The sequence below is a fragment of the Choloepus didactylus genome, chromosome 20 (assembly GCF_015220235.1).
Source record: "Choloepus didactylus isolate mChoDid1 chromosome 20, mChoDid1.pri, whole genome shotgun sequence".
NCBI classification, from domain to species: Eukaryota; Metazoa; Chordata; class Mammalia; order Pilosa; family Megalonychidae; genus Choloepus; species Choloepus didactylus.
In genome coordinates, this window is record NC_051326.1 from 17,286,044 (window position 1) to 17,295,054 (window position 9,011).

The window sequence follows — 9,011 nt, forward strand, 5'->3', positions numbered from 1 at the left end:
TGCAATTTTATAGAGATATATTCACATACCATACAATCATCCACACTGTACAATTAATTGTTCACAGTATCATCGTATAGTTGTGCATCAATCACCACAAACAGCATTTGAACATATTCAGTCTCCAAAATTTTTTTTAAAGAATAATAAAATGATAAAAGAAAAAATACAATAAGGTCAGACAACACCACCATTACTAAGGATCCCACACCCCTCCCTTATATCTCCCTCTCATAAATATTTAGTTTTGGTATATTGCCTTTGTTACATTTAATGGAAGCATATTACAATATTACTGTTAATATAGACTCTAGTTTGCATTGATTATATTTTTTCCCAATACCATCGTTTTTTTTTCACATCTTGCAAAGTTCATTTTTTTATACCACATGTGAAAACATTTTTATATTTGTACATTTAGTCACCATCATTGACCATGCTAGGTTTCACTAAGTTACACCAGTCCCAGTTTTTTACGTCTTTCTATCTTTCCTTCTGATATCATACATGCCCCTAGCCCTCCTCTTTGAACTTTACTTACAGACATCTTTGTTCAGTGTACTTACAATATTGTGCTACCAACACACACTATTGTGCTATCCATTTCTGGATCTATGCAGTCAATCCTGGTGAACATTCTATACTCCTTCAGCATCAAATACCCGATCTCTGCTCTCTTTCTATCTGCTGATAACCTGTGTTCTCAGCTTTAACTCTCAAAGTTTGCTCATTAATGTTAGTTCATATTAGTAAGACCGTACAGTATTTGTCCTTTTGTTTCTGGCTAATTTTGCTCACTGTAATGTCCTTAAGGTTCATTCACGGTGTTATACATTCTGTGGCTTTGTTCTGTCTTACAGCTGTTTAATATTCCATCGTATGTATATACCACAGTTTGTTTATCCACTCGTCTGTTGATAGACATCTGGGCTGTTTCCTTCTCTTGGCAATTGTGAATAATGCTGCTATAAGTATCAGTTTATGAATGTCTATTTGTCTTAGCTTTCATTTCCTTTGAGTATTTATCTAGTAATGGATTTCCTGTATCATATGTGCTCCAGGTTGCTAATGCTGCCATTTCGCAAAACACCAGAAATGGATTGGCTTTTATAAAGGGGGTTTATTTGGTTACAAAGTTACAGTCTTAAGGTCATAAGGTGTCCAAAGTAAGACATCAACCACAGGGTACCTTCACTGAAGGATGGCGATTGGTGTCTGGAAAACCTGTTATCTCGGAAGACACATGGCTGGCTTCTGCTCCCAGGTTGTGTTTCAAAATGGCATTCTCCAAAATGTTGCTCTTGGGGCATTTTGTCCTCTCTTAGCTGCAGCTCCTCTTCAAAATGTCACTCTCAGTTGCTCTCAGGATGTTTGTCCTCTCTTAGCTTCTCTGGAGCAAAAGTCTGCTCTCTACAGCCATCATCAAACTGTCTCTCATCTGCAGCTACTCTCTCAGTTCCTGTGTGTTCTTCAAAGTGCCCTCTTGGCTGTAGCAAGCTCGCTCCTTCTGTCTGAGCTTATATAGTGCTCTAATAAGCTAATCAAGGCCCGTGCTGAATGGGTGGGGCGGTACCTCCATGGAAATCCTCTAATCAGAGTTATCACTTACAGTTGGGTGGGTCACATCTCCATGGAGACACTCAATCAAAGAATTACAACCTAATCACTAATACATCTGCCCACACAGGATTGCATCAAAGAGGCCCTCGCCCTCTCTAGTGGGTCAGGGTTACATGGCAGCGACTACGGCAAAGCGAGAGCCTCGGAGACGCCGCTGCCACCAGCACAGCCAGAGACCTGAGCCAACCCTGGGGGCTGTCCGCAGGCCCTGCTCTCTCTCCATGAGTCAGAGAAGTCTCATTGTATCGGAGTAAGATGGATGGTAGCTTTGATTGTGATTGTGGTGAGCTGGAGCCACCTGATCACTAAAAAAAGACATCTTCTGTTAACCAACAGCCGCCAGAGCTTCCTGTTGAAATATATAGCAACAAAGGAAGAAAAGAAGCAAAAAGGAAATAGTGCTTACCAGCACCTTAGAACGATGCTGCTCAGGACCAGTCCAACACTGAATGTATCTGCACTGTGAGGAGAATGTTCAGAGAAGCCTGTTGTGTGCATATTTATTCACATTTTTGTTAAATGTTAAATCATTTAGCACAAGTAAATCTGAGTGCACAGTATGTCATTTCTTTCCTTTTGAGTTTCTCGAGTGTTTTCTTTAAATGTCTGCAGAGTTGCTGCCCCTTTCTTGAACTATGAGTACTGCAATCTTTTTAATTCTCAGTATGAGTAGAGCATTTTGAGATTTAAATCTAAGGGGAACTTAACAGCCTGGTTGGCATATGCAATGAACATCAAGAAACCATCTTGCTGTGGAAGCAAAATTATTTTTTGTCTCCCTTTTTGGAAGATCTTTCCTTTCGATGCCAGTTTTCTTCCTTGTTTACACAAGTTCAACAGTTCAAAAGGGAGAGGCAATAGTAAGGGTTTCAAAATGGCTGAGAAATTTGAAAGTCTCATGAACATTCATGGTTTTGATCTGGGCTCTAGGTATATGGACTTAAAACCATTGGGTTGTGGAGGCAATGGCTTGGTTTTTTCTGCTGTAGACAATGACTGTGACAAAAGAGTAGCCATCAGGAAAATTGTCCTTATTGATCCCCAGAGTCTCAAACATGCTCTACATGAAATCAAAATTATTAGAAGACTTGACCATGATAATGTTGTGAAAGTGTTTGAAATTCTTGGTCCCAGTGGAAGTCAGTTAACAGATGACGTGGGCTCTCTTACTGAACTGAACAGTGTTTACATTGTTCAGAAGTACATGGAGACAGACTTGGCTAATGTGCTGGAGCAGGGCCCTTTACTGGAGGAGCATGCCAGACTTTTCATGTATCAGCTGCTACGTGGGCTCAAGTATATTCACTCTGCAAACGTACTGTACAGAGATCTCAAACCAGCTAATCTTTTCATTAATACTGAAGACTTGGTGCTGAAGATAGGTGACTTTGGTCTTGCATGGATCATGGATCCCCATTATTCCCATAAGGGTCATCTTTCTGAAGGATTGGTTACTAAATGGTACAGATCTCCACGTCTTTTACTTTCTCCTAATAATTATACTAAAGCCATTGACATGTGGGCTGCAGTCTGCATCTTTGCTGAAATGCTGACTGGTAAAACCCTCTTTGCAGGTGCACATGAACTTGAACAGATGCAGCTGATTTTAGAATCTACACCTTTTGTGCATGAGGAAGATTGTCAGGAGCTTCTCAGCATAATTCCAGTTTACATTAGAAATGACATGACTGAGCCACACAAATCTTTAACTCAGCTGCTTCCAGGAATTAGTTGAGAAGCACTGGATTTCCTGGAACAGATTTTGACATTTAGCCCCATGGATCGGTTGACAGCAGAAAAAGCACTCTCCCATCCTTACATGAGCATATATTCTTTTCCAAATGATAAGTCAATTTTGAGTTATCCTTTTCATATTGTAGAAGAAGTTGATGATATTTTGCTTATGGATGAAACTCACAGTCACATTTATAACTGGGAAAGGTACCATGATTGTCAGTTTTCAGAGCATGATTGGCCTATCCATAACAATTTTAATATTGAGGAAGTTCAGCTTGACCCAAGAGCTCTGTCTGATGTCACTGATGAAGAAGAAGTACAAGTTGATCCTCAAAAATACTTGGATGGAGATCGTGAAACGTATCTGGAGGATTCAGCTTTTGATACCAGTTACTCTACTGACCCTTGCTGGCAGTACCAAGATCATCATGAAAATAAATATTGTTATCTGGAGTGTAGCCATACTTGTAACTACAAAATGAGGTCATCATCATATTTAGATAACTTAGTTTGGAGAGAGAGTGAAGTTAATCATTATTATGAACCCAAGCTTACTATAGAACTTTCCAATTAGAAAGAACAAAGCAAAGAAAAATCTGATAAGAAAGGCAAGTCAAAATGTGAAAGGATGGATAAGTTAAAGCCCAGACAGCTCTAGAGGAAGCATCACAGCAACTGGCTGAAAAAGAAAGGGAAAAGAATCAGGGATTTGATTTTGATTTCTTTATTGCGGGAACTATTCAACTTAGTCGACAACATGAGCCTACTGATGTTGTTGATAAATTAAATGACTTGAATAGCTCAGTGTCCCAACTAGAACTGAAAAGTTTGATATCAAAATCAGTAAGCCAAGAAAAAGAAAAAAAAGGAGTGGCAAATTTGGCTCAATTAGAAGCCTTGTACCAATTATCTTGGGATAGCCAGTTTGTGAGTGATGGGGAGGACTGTTTTCTTACAAGTCAGTTTTGTTGCGAGGTAAGGAAGGATGAACAAACTGACAAGAAAAACACTTACACCGGTTACTTGGACAGGTTCTTTAGCAGGAAAGAAGATGCTGAAATTCTAGAAACTGAGCCAGTAGAGGACAGGGAGCTTGGAGAGAGAGGAAATGAGTAAGGATTTCTGAACAACAAGGGGGAGTTTCTCTTTAACAAGCAGCTTGAATCCATAGGCATCCCACAGTTTCACAGTCCAGTTGGGTCAGCACTTAAATCAATACAGGCCACGTTAACACCTTCTGCTATGAAATCTTCCCCTCAAATTCTTCATAAAACATACAGCAGCATTCTGAAACATCTGCACTAAAAACACTCAGCAGACATTTCTCTTTGTATTCTTCATGAAATGTGTTCTGTCTTTTTTCTTACTAATGTTTTAAGTCTTTTTTTTTTACTTGAATCAGATGGTGTCATTTTAGTAAGGATTTCATTAGTTTTTGGTTTTTAAAATCCAGACTTATTTTCTACATGTGAGATAGTTTTTATTTTAACTGGCATGTTGTTTGCACACAAAAATTTAAAAAATAGAGCAAAATAATACAATGCAGTCAGAGACAAAAGAAACGCACTAAGACAAGTAAAAACATTCTCTCATAGAAAAATGATCTGTTTTACAGGAAACAAAAATCTTGCCGTGAAATTTACACAGTGAGACTGTACATGATTGCATGGAAATATCTATTTTTTTCTGAAAACATTTTTTCATTCATGAGTATTTTCAAGATTTTCATACTTTACACATTTCTTAAAACACACGATACCAGCAGCAACTGAAAATGAATGCCGAATTTGGTACACATGTGTTATCTACTCAAGGTAACACAAGTATGTGGCAAAACATATACCATCCATAGTGCTTCACAATATGCACTTCTATTTAGCCAGCGTTTATTATAGTAATCTATTTTCAAGATTCATTCACTGTTTATAAATTTTCTGGTATGCATTCTTTATAGAGAAGTGTTAATATATCACATCTTATTTATTTTAGCAAATTGGTATATTTTCTGTATTTAATTATAGAAAGTTAACTTAGTTTTTGAAATATATTTGCAAATACACTTTTCCCATTTGGCACTATGGTTTGTTGCCTACCTAGCTGAATATTTAATGTCAGCTTATTCTAAGGTTGTCCACTTACTTAATTTACTTGTATGTTCATTTTAAGTAAAGCTCTCACTGTGTATAGGAATTTGTATTTTGGAGGTGCTTGATCTACAAAGAAAAATTAGGAATTACTTTATTATAAAATGCTCCTAGAAGTCTTAATTGTGTTTATTTTTAAAAACAAACTGAATGTTAGACTTGTGTGCATGGAAGTAATTAAGGTACATCATTATTGTAGTTTAAAAGTTGTACTTCTTTGATAAGACACTTTGTTTTTACTGTATGTTTTTACTGAATGATCTATTTCCTGTCTCAAGGCAAGCATGTATAAAATTAGGTTAAATGTAGCAAGTGACATCACAGTCTCTTAGAAATTTGTTTCATCTATTTTATTTTTACTGAATACTGTTTGTATCTTTGGTTATCCTGTTTAAAGAAAAAGGACAAATGAAACATGGCCAGCAAAAAAAAAAAAATTTTTTTTTCATCAAAGATAATGGCATTTTGGGGGACATAATACATTCAAGCTGGCAGAATATGGTAATTCTATACTTAGTTCCTGAGGAACCACTCACTGCCTTCCAGTATGGCTGCACCAGTCTACATTCCCACCAACAGTGAATAAGAGTGCCTCTTTCTCCACATCCTTTCCAGCACTTGTAATTTTCTGTTTGTTTGTTTGTTTGTTTTTATAATGGCCATTCATTCCAGTAGGTATGAGAGGATATCTCAGTGTAGTTTTGATTTGCATTTCCCTAATAACCAGTGAAGTTGAGCATCTTTTCATACATTTTTATGCCATTTGTATTTCCTCTTCAGAAAAGTGTCTGCCCATGCCTTTTCCCCATTCTTTAAATTAGGTTGTTTGCCTTTCTGTTGTTGAGTTGTAGGATCTCTTTACATATTCTGGATATTAAACCCTTATCTGATATGTGGTTTCCAAATATTGTCTCCCATTGTGTAGGCTGCCTTTTTAGTTTTCTGACAAAGCCCTTTGATGTATGTTCTAGTTTGCTAATGCTGCGGGGATGCAAAACATCAGAAATGGATTGGCTTTTATAAAGGGGGTTTATTTGGTTACACAGTTACAGTCTTAAGGCCATAAAGTTTCCAGCAAATACCTTCACTGGAGGATGGCCAATGTTGTCTGGAAAACCTCTGTTAGCTGGGAAGGCTTGTGGCTGGTGTCTGCTCCAAAGTTCTGGTTTCAAAAGGGCTTTCTCCTAGGACATTCCTCTCTAGGCCGCAGCTCCTCTTCAAAATGTCACTCTCAGTTGCTCTTGGGGCATTTGTCCTCTCTTAGCTTCTCCAGAGCAAGAGTCTGCTTTCAATGGCCATCTTCAAACTGTCTCTCATCTGTAGCTACTCTCTCAGTTTCTGTGCATTCTTCAAAGTGTCCTTCTTGGCTGTAGCAAGCTCGCTCCTTCTGTCTGAGCTTATATAGTGCTCCAGTAAACTAATCAAGGCCCATGCTGAATGGGTGGGGCCACACCTCCATGGAAATTATCCAATCAGAGTCATCACCCACAGTTGGGTGGGGCGCATCTCCATGGAAATACTCAAAGAATTACAATCTAATCAACACTAATATGTCTCCCCACACAAGATTGTATCAAAGGTAATGGCGTTTTGGGGGACACAATACATTCAAGCTGGAACAATGTAAAAAAGTGTTTTATTTTGAGGAGATCCCATTTATTTTTTCTTTCATTGCTCATGCTTTGGGTGAAAGGTCTAGGAAACCACTTCCTATCACAAGATCTTTAAGTTATTTCCTTACATTTTCTTCTAAAACTCTTATGGTCTTAGTGCTAGTGTTTAGGTTTTGATCCATTTCGAATTAATTTTTGTATAAGGTGTGAGATAGGAGTCTTCTTTCATTCTTTTGGATATGGACATCCAGTTATCCAAACACCATTTATTGAAGAGTCTGCTCTGTCCCAGTTGCATTGGCTTGACTGCCTTGTCACACATCAATTGTCCAGTGTGATTGTGAAAGCCTTGTGGATCACACTCCCTTTATCCAGTGTATGGATGGCTGAGTAGAGAAATGGGGACAAAAAACTAAATGACAAATAGAGTGGGAAGGGGTGATGATTTGGGTGTTCTTTTTACTTTTATTTTTTATTCTTATTTTTACCTTTTCTGGTACAAGGAAAATGTTCAAAAAGATAGATTGAGGTGATGAATATACAACTATATGATGGTACTGTGAACAATTGATTGTACATTTTGGATGATTGTATGGTATGTGAATATATCTCAATAAAATTGAATTAAAAATTGATTCTGATGATGAACACGCAACTGTATGGTGGTGCTGGGAATAATTTACACTGTGGATTTAGGGTGTGTGAATATATCTTACTTAAACTATATTAAAAAAGTAAATGAACAATGGGGGGAGGAAGAGGATGGGATGTTTTGGATGTTATTTTTAATTTTAGTTTTAATTTTTTATTTTTTGAAGTAAAGAAAATGTTCAAAGTTTGATTGTGGTGATGAAAGCACAACTATGTGACGATACTGTGAGCTACTGATTGTACACTTTGAGTGAGTGTATGCTATGTGATTATATCTCAATAAAGTTGCATTTAAAAAAAAGATCAGTTATCTATAGATGAGAGGTTCTATTTCTGAACACTCAATTCAATTCCATTGGTCGATACATCTATCTTTATGCCAGTACCATGCTGTTTTGACCAGTGTAGTTTTGTAGTATGCTTTAAAGTCAGGTAATGTGAGACCTCCTGCTTCATTCCTCTTTCTCAAGATATTTTTGGCTATTTGGGGCACCCTGCCCTTCCAAATAAATTTGGTTATTGTTTTTTCTATTTCTGCAAAGTAAGTTGTTGTGATTTTAATTGGTATAGCATTGAATCTATAAATCAGCTTAGGCAGACTTGACATCCTACCTACATTTAGTCTTCCAATCCATGAACACAGTATATTGTTCCATGCTTTTAGGTCCTGTTTGATTTTTTTTTTTTTAGCAGTTTCTTGTATTTTCTGTGTAGATCTTTTGTGACCTTGGTTAAGTCTATTCCTAAATAATTGATTCTTTTGGTTGCTATTGTAAATGGAATTTTTTTCTTGATTTGCTCCTTCTGTTGCTCATTACTTGTGTATAGAAACACTACTGATTTTTGCATGTTGATCTTGTACCATGCCACTTTGGCGTATCCATTGATTTGCTCTAGTAGCTTTGCTGTAGATTTTTCTGGATTTTCTACATATAAGATCCTGTCACCTGCAAATAATGAAACTTTTTCTTGTTCCTCTCCAATTTAGGTGTCTTTAATTTCTTTTTCTTGCCCAATTGCTCTAGCTAGAACTTCCAGCACAATGTTATATAACAATGGTGACAGTGGGCATCCCTGTCTTGTTCCTGATCTTAGAGAGAAAGATTTCAGTCTTTCCCCATTGAGTATGATGTTAGCTGTGGGTTTTTCATATATTGCCTCTATCATATTGATAAAGTACCCTTCTACTCCTATCCTTCTGAGTGTTTTCATCAAGAAGGGATGTTGAGTGGAATATGACTCCCAG

At 37.2% G+C, this 9,011-nt stretch overlaps 1 pseudogene; it reads left to right on the forward strand.

The window, feature by feature from the left end:
• The first annotated feature begins 2,494 nt into the window (after window positions 1-2,494).
• On the forward strand, window positions 2,495-4,662 carry LOC119516348 (annotated as a pseudogene).
• The last annotated feature ends 4,349 nt before the right edge of the window (window positions 4,663-9,011 follow it).